We start from the raw sequence: 8,906 nt of genomic DNA, 5'->3' as shown, positions 1-8,906 counted from the left end.
ATCTGCTTCAACCGGCTGGGTTTGAGAGGAACAGATACACAATGGTAGATCAAGAATCACATGTGAAGATAGAAATAGTATCAAATGAAAAATATTCATTTTTAACAATTAGTTTTAAGAAATGAGGACAATTTTTCCCCCAGTAGTCTAAGCCAATGACAGCATAACAAGCCAACCCTAACTATAGGATTTATCAAAAAGGAAAGTCTTAAGCCCAGTCTTAAAACTGGACAATTTAGGAGTCTGATAACTGAAAGATCTTCCTCCCATTCTGCTCTTGGAAACTCTAGGAACCGCAAATAAACCTGCATTCTGAGAGCGAAATGCTCTGTTAGGAAAACATGGAACAATAAGATCTGTAATATAAGATGGAGCTAAGTTGTTGAGCGCTTTGTAGGTTAGAAGTAAAATTTTGAATTCAATTCTGAATTTGACAGGGAACCAATGTAGAGAAGCTAAAACTGGAGAGATATGATCTCTCCCACTAACTCCAGTTAAGACTCTGGCAGCAGCATTTTGGATCAACTGAAGACGTTTTAAAGAAGCATTTGGACACCCAGATAATAAACCATTGCAATAGTCCAGTCTAGATGTGACAAGTGCATGAACCGTCTTGAGCAGTTTGACAGTCTGGGTGCGCTCGTTCGTCTTCTGGGTGTTCTCCTTGTGGACGTGGTTGTGGATCTAGGACCACACATGAGGGGCTTGAGTTACTGCAGGACCTGGGTGATGAACTCTGCCATGTGAGGGGAGGAGGTGGGCCTGCTGTGGGGCAGAACCACGTCTCTCATGAAGATGTAGGTCAGGACACTGGAGAGAGAGGACGGGAAAGAGGAGAAAATGAATATTAGACAGCTATGACCATGTGTAATTCAGGAGAGGGTTTTCTACCTGCCTACTTGCTCCCTGACCTTCTTATACACTTGAGTGAGTTTGGGCTCTAGGTAGGCCAGCAGCTGTTGCAGCAGTTCAGAAACTCCCCACTGCTGCTGGGCGAGACCTCCCTGAAGCACATCACAGCCAACTGGCAGAGACAAAGCAGGAGAGGACGTGAGGATGGAGGGGATGTTGTGTTATACTGCGGCAGCACGTGTCAGCTCAGGTTACCACTGCAGAATGAAATCTGAATCCAAAGAAGTCCTGTCGGTGACACAAACACGCAGTGTTTATCGTACCAGGCGCCCCTGAATGAGCCTCCCTCCTCGCTGAGGGGGGGTCTTCATCAGGAGCTCAAACAGCCAGTGGAGTTTCCTGGGGTCTCTGCCCTCCTGTTGGACAGCAGCCCAATGCAAATCAGGATTATTTTTACAACAGATAGTTCCCCACAGGCGGGTTGTAGTCATCCACACATGGTCGACAGTGCAGACATGCGTTAGTCCCAGAATGTTTGCAAGTGTTTCCTTAACCTTCCCATATTCCTGCGTATTTAGATAATTCCAGATTTTGTTTTTTACACAAGCCCTAAAAGTATTTTAAAGAACAAAATAAGGCTAATAAAACTTAACAGTTGCTTACTTTTTAACTTATTGATGAATATTACAAACAGAAAACAACATCTCTGTTAGTTGCAAAGCTACATTAACATTTCCTGCCAGTCAGTTTAACCAAATGATGACACTTTATCGATAACAAATGTCTGGGTGAACTCAGACACGTATTTAACAAGTGATGTGTGTTTTGTACAAATAGTAGACTTTTAGTTTAAGCAGCATATTGTGTGGACATTTTTTACTCACTGCAACCAAAATGCAGTTGCAGCATCCTGAGCAAACTGGAATACAAAGTAAGAAAAATATCAAACAGGAAAGCTACAGATGAAAAAGTATGGTGACTTTGAACATGCACACATCAAATAACATTATTAAAATTCACATATGCACCAATGGCCAAAATCAAGAGAATTACACAAGTTTTGGTTTTCACAGATGTTCAGTCAGGTCATCTGGACGGTTGTTTTTTTCTGCTGAGACGTTTCGTCCTTCATCCAAAGAACTTCTTCAGTCTGAGGAGCCACCAAACAAAACTGATTCCCGTAAACAGCATAATTCATAGTGGGAAAAAAACAGTTTGCTGGTGATAAGATGGCCTCTGGGGCCCGCCCTCTCCTCCGTCAACCCCAAAGTGGCATCCAGATGACCTGACTGAACATTGCTGGATTTTATACCTGGATATTGAGCATGAACTTTGGTGTTTTGAACCACTTTGGCATGACTGTCTCAGAGGAGTTGACGGGGGAGAGGACGGGCCCCGGAGGCCGTCTTAGCACCAGCAAACAGTTTTTGTTTTCCACTCTGGGAGTATGCTGTTTGTGGGAATCAGTTTTGTTTGGTGGCTCCTCAGACTGAAGAAGTCCTTTGGATGAAGGGTAACATCCAACAATAGCTAAAATATAAAGTGTAAATAAGAAATAGTATATAAGGATCTAAGATATACACTAAACACTAGTAATGCAAAACAATACGACATAACAACAGCAGCCCGAACATGAGTCTGTGGTGAGCAGATGGGTATGAATGAATACAGCAGCATGGATAATCAGCAGCACAGATAAGTCGCATATCACCAATTAAAGTGGCATTACAATGATTTTTGTTTCCTTACAATGATTATCCTGGTTAGGGATTTATGAGCCTAACAACATGCAGCACGGTGGCGCAGTTGGTAGAGCTGCTGCCTCTCAGCGAACAGGTTTCCCTGGTTCAAATCCAGGTCCGGGGGCCTTTCTGGGTGGAGTTTGCATGTTTTCTCCGTGCATGCATGGGTTTTCCCCAGGTCCTTGGGTTTGCTCATGTTATGGGACATATATCTGATACTTGTATTGGCACTTCCTTGTTAGTGATGATCTAATAAGTGGTTGATTTAGGTTCAATCTTACATTAGCAGCATTATTCAGTGAAGCACTTTTTATGCAAACAAAGGTGACTGGGCTGAAATGCAATGGAAACCTTTTGGTGGAGTTAGGTTAAACTCCATGACAAAGAGGAACTTTGCAATTAACTGCAATTCATCTGATCACTTTATAAGATTTTAGAATGTATGCTAATTATAAGAAAAAACTGAGGCGACAAACTTTTATGACAATTAATATATGTGTCATTTGCAAACTGCTGGCCACAGCTATACATCTAAAAGGAACTGTGCGACCAGGTACATCTTAGCTCAAGGTGGCTTTTAGTTGTTTGGAAAATTAAAAAAAAACATTTATAAAGTGTTTTAATTAAATAAATGATTGATTAACCAGTAATTATTTTGCCTTTGATGCATGCATGTACTACATGTGCAGCTTTCTCGTCTCGTCTGTGCCACTTGGAGATCTCCCAGGAAAAAGAAAGAACGGAAACCTCCGCACTAATATCTGCACCCATGTTGGATTTGCATGCAGGTGAGCAACTCACACAAGCTGTAGCGAAGCAAGCGCCCCAGTCTTTGTAGGTTTCCACGGTGATGTTGTTTAGCAACGTCCTGATCAGAGGACACAAAAGCTGCCATGACCCCATCCACCTGAGCAAACACACCAAAAAATACGACGGTGATGAAAAGCTTTACGTTATATTTACGTTTCTGATCAAAAGGCTGTGCAGTGGCTGTATTAAGATGTGTGTGTGTGTGGGTGGTGGTGGTGGTGGTGGGGGTGGGGGGGTCAGCCCTGCAGTAATCTCACACACGCAGCATGGTGAGCTCTCATGGGGGTCACTTGCAAGCTGCTCCAGATGAGGCCACATTATTGGCAAGAAGGCGTCGTCATAGTTACAAAACAGCCCCTGTCAATCAAGTGCTGGGTTTAATCATCCAGGAAGGAGCAAATACATGTTTTATAAGGCAGGGAGGAAGATCAGAGACATTTGTTTCATTCAAACAAATTTGAAGTGCCCTGATGGAGAAAAATAAATCGCAGCGGATGAAGAAAGTAATTGCAGCTTTTCAGAGTCGGCGTGCTGCGTCACCTCGTTACAAAAAGGTTGTCACGCTGTCATAGGATGAGAGTTAAAGCTCCACGCTGAAGAGGCAGAAGCATCAAGCGTTGAAGCATTTCTTTCATTTTCTTTCCTCCAAAGGCAGAAACTCAACCAGATGGTCAATGGCGTCCAGCTCCGAGAAATATTCAGATGATCGTTTCACCCTATTGACACATGGGTTTGTAAGTGGAATAATGAAGCATGGTCTGAGAGACTGTGTGCGTGTGCTTGGTGCAGAAAGCACCTCACTCATCTCCTTGTATGGCAGGTCATCTTGTGACTTTTCAGAAGCTGCATAGATCATCATTTCTCTGAAAGGAAGCGGCGGACAAAGAAGAGGCTGCAGTGATTTATAGATAACACAAAGAGGGAGAGAGAAAAAACTCTGGATAGACACACGGTGTCTTCAAATAAGCAGAGAGGATAAATGGATGATTATCAGAGTCAGAGTCAGAGTCAGAGTTTCTTTATTGTCATTCGCACCTCATGTGGTACATGTGGTGGAGCGAAATTATGTACACAAGGTCCCAGTTACATCCAACAATAAAGTCAGTAACTCAGCACGCATACCGAAACAGCCAGCCCTCTGCCTATACATCAACTCTTCTATTTAGGGCAGGCAGAAAGTCGTTCATTCAGCCTTATCTGGGCTGGGCCGTGACAGGAAGTCAGTTCGAAACCCCCCTTTCTCCCACTCGCTAGTTATCCGTAAGCTTAGATTAGTCTTCTCTAGGTCAGTCAGACATAAACGTGGCTGCAAAGCCACAAAGACAAGCCTCAAATCAAACAGACACTTACGTCAATCAGCTATTTAGTTCCTTTTCGACCAAGCAGTAAATCAGCCTTAGAGTAGCTAAATCGGCTGCAGCAACAATTAATTTTGTCTTTACCTCGGCCACGAGTGGTAGCCCCGATGAGTTTTATCCACATACAGCGAAGAGTCCCACAGCTCAGAGAGAAGTAGTTGTTGTCGGACTACAACCAGCAATTCCCTCATTCATTCAACCTTTATTTATACAGGTTAGCCTCATTGAGTCATGAGGACTCATTTTCAAGAGAGACCCATTTTAGACAAACCACAAAGAAGGTACCGGTACACAACAATAAACAGCCATAAAATGCTTATAATTTTTTTTTTTGTCTGTCTGAACAGGTCTCACTTGTAAATGAGTCTCCGAGGCTCAATGGGATTAATTTGTCTAAATAAAGGTTGAATGGAAAAAAAAAATGAAAGTAGTGATATAAAACAAAATAAAATCAAGCTACATTATGAAACGGGGTAAAATACTAAAAACGGGAACATGTCAGCATTGACTTTTGCATTGAACTTAACAATTGTTTAAAATCCCTTAGAGAGGTCAACGTTGAGAGCTTCAGATCTTTTTGCAAGGTGTTACAGGAGCGGAGTAGGAGAAGCCCCTTTTGCTGAGTTCAGTCCACACTGAGCAGGTAATGATGGCTTGCGAGCGCACGCTGTAACTGCACTGACGTGACATGTAGGAGGAGATATAAGAAGGCAGCAGACCAAGGAGTGATTTAAAGATGAATATGTAAGTGTGAGAGCCTACGAGTAGATAATGATGACCAACTGATAGAAGAATACAGAGTGCAGTGGTGTGTACAGTAGTTACAGCCAGTTATGAATCCTAGTACGCCGTGATAGACAGTATCCAACATCTGCAAGGTGCTTGCAGAAGCATTCATATACATAATGTCACCATAGTCAATGGTCGGTAGGAAAGTAGCACCTACAAGGTGTTTCCTAGCATTCAGAGTTAAGCGAGATCTGTTTCTGAAAAAGAAACCCAGTTTTAATTTCAGTTTATCAAGTTTTTCACAAGAGCCTTAAAAGAGAGATGTGCATCGATCAAGATTCCCAAGTATTTGTAGGAATCGACAAACTCGATAGGAACACCTTTCGTAGATAAGATAGGAGAAAGGACTGCAGGTACTAACTTCCAGTTTGAAAACAACCCTTTGGTTTTATCAGCATCTAGCACCAGTTTGAGATGGAACAAATCTGACTGGATGATGTCAAATGTAGACTGTAAAAGTTGGAAAACCTTAGCAACTGATTTAGCTTGACAACAACTGTGTCGACAGCATAGAAATGTAAGGATGTGTCAAGAATGATCTGACCTACACTACTTATGTAGATTGTAAAGAGAGTGGGTCCTAAGACTGAGCCTTGTGGTACACGTGAGCTCGTGTGCTCATGATCCCCAAAACAAATTCTTTCTGGATACGGGCAACTATGATAAAGATGCTGCATGCACAAAACAGACTCTCTTACTTTAAATATTTGTTGAGGATTTTGGAAAGCTAAGAAGTAACTCAGGAATAATCACTGCATTTAAATTTGTTACTTTGTGACTCTCAGAGCTACTACCACACATGTAAATATAAGGTTGTTCAGCTGTGGTGGCCATCTTGAATGGAGTTGATCACAAAAGTTCATGAGTTGTATTTGTACATCCAATGATTACTTTCTAAAGATTTCATTAAAAAATGTCTAGTGGTTCATAAGATATTTTGCTAACAGACAGACAAAGTTGACTGTAACAGTTAATGACAAAATTTTGAACAACAATGTTTCACAATGCATACTGCTCAGAGTATGTGTTGACAATGACTCTCAGCTACTACCACACCAAATCTTAGCTCAATATTTGTGAAATTACAGCATTAGAGCGCTGTCTAAAGTTGATTAGCTGTGGTGACTATCTTGAATTAGCGTGACTCCAGAATGTAATAGTTGTAGTCCATTTAATTATTATTTTAGAAGGATTTCATAAAACCTCCACAGGTTCATGTGATATTTTGCTAACACTGCAAACAAATGAACAAACACACACAGAAACTGGCAAAATAAAACGAGAACCAAATATTCAGGTTTGCACATTTTTACGGTTGTGAATTGTGCTCAGTTTGTGTAGCCGATGGTTTCACGGCCACTTTGTTTCTTGGTCTCTTCAGAGAGAAGCATTACACCAATAATCAGTAAAAAGATGCGTCACACGTTTGTCATCTTAAAAGGAAAGAGAACAAGTTTATACTTCCAGGCTGAGCAGATGGAGTCATTGCAGCTCCTCAAGGCCCGATAAAAAGTGTAAAATTAACGAGAACATAATATCTTTGGGGATTTGTTCCATTTTTCTTTCTTGCCTTTTATATGTTTTTGCTGGATGAAAAAGTCTGTAAAGTTAAAAAGCCCCAAAGCCCCTACCAAAGTGAGTTACTTTCTCCTACATGTTAAATTGTTCCTGAACAGCATGGGACACCACATAACACGTGCATTTTGGCAAACCTTGACAAATAGCATTCTACTGTTTAACATGAGGGAGAGGGGTCCTGATAGATTTTAACAATAAAAACCTATTGTACAGTCGGAGTGGGCTCTCACATATGGATATCTAGTAGTCCAATTGATCAGTTTGCTGTTTAAAACAGAGCAGATTAAAAATCAGGCACATCTGTGGGCAGCAGACACTCTCCTCTTTTCAGTGTGCTCCCATGATAGGGGTGCCTTTAAAGGCAGGGGCACATTTTTCAATGAAACACCAAAAATCCTAAAGTAAAATGATGGATTTATCTGGGAAAATGGTGAGAATCTTATTCCTACAGACAAAGCAGAAAGGAAAACGGAAAAACTTAAGAATGTACACTACAGTTATTGTAGTTCATATTTTATTAGTAGGCTTCAGGCAGAAATGTATGAACCATAAAAATATTTTAACCTTTTTTTCAGTTTTATTTGAAAAGCAAGTAAATTACAAAAAATAGGAAGAACATTATGAAATCTAAAGTTTTTCCAAACGCCCAGTGCTTTGTATAAATGATTTAACTTGATGTGCAAATCTCCCACAGTCTTTAAACATTTTGTCTGTTTGAGAAAAGCCGTTGGTTCGGCTGCTCACCAGGAAGAAACCAAAGAGTTAAACAGGCGAACACAGAGAGGAGAAAAGATCTTCTCAGCAACCAAACATCAAGCTTTTATTTCTAGTTTTCAAAAATACTCATACGTCAGCAGGTCGTGCTATTGTCTAATCTGGAAAATTAAGGTGCGCTGAATCAGAAAAAAGTACTAAAATACTTGAAGTCACTGTACTGAGCTGCTAACCCTGTTCTTTAATACAACTTTAAACACGTTGTAAATATGCAAATTGCTGATTATTCATTTTCTGAATTTGCTTGTGTTGAATGGTCTTGTAATTGCAAAAAAACAAAAATCGTATAAAAAACAAACATTTGACTTGATGAGCGTTACTGTTCCACATTTCAGCAGGAAATGGAGGCTTTACCTCGCAGTAACCAGCTGTATTGGATTAAACTGAAATTAGCTTTTAGCTGCTGTTGTGATAATGTTAGCTTTTTTGGAACACATCGTTTTCTCCATTCATCCATCTATCATCCATCCAGCCATTCATTCATCATCCATCCATCCATCCATTATCCATACATAAATACATCATACATCTTTATTGGAAGTTGGTTCCACAAGAGAGGAGCCGGATAACTGAAGGATCTGCCTCCCATTCTGTTTTTGTAAATTCTAGGAACCACAAGTAAACCTGCAGCCTGAGAGCGAAGTGCTCTGTTAGGAAAATATGGAACAATAAGATCTGTAATATAAGATGGAGCCAGGTTGTTGAGAGCTTTGTAGGTTAGAAGTAAGATTTTGAATTCAATTCTGGATTTGACAGGGAGCCAATGGAGAGAAGCTAAAACTGGAGAAATATGATCTCCCCCACTAACTCCAGTTAAGACTCTATTATCCAAATATACATACATACATACATACATACATACATCCATCATCCATCTGTCCATCCATTATCCATCATCCATTAGTCCATCCATAAATCAATTCATCCATCCATCCATTTATCATACATTCATCATACATTCGTCCGTCATCCATTCATCCATCAATCCATCCATCATCCATCA

General features: G+C 40.6%; 1 pseudogene; it reads right to left on the bottom strand.

Annotated features, from left to right (window-relative positions):
• LOC119423523 overlaps positions 1 to 8,906 on the bottom strand; it is a 45,969-nt pseudogene that overhangs the window by 19,414 nt on the left and 17,649 nt on the right.

The sequence above is a fragment of the Nematolebias whitei genome, chromosome 17, assembly GCF_014905685.2.
Source record: "Nematolebias whitei isolate Nwh7 chromosome 17, NemWhi1, whole genome shotgun sequence".
Taxonomy (NCBI): Eukaryota; Metazoa; Chordata; class Actinopteri; order Cyprinodontiformes; family Rivulidae; genus Nematolebias; species Nematolebias whitei.
This window is presented reverse-complemented; position numbering and strand designations above follow the sequence as displayed.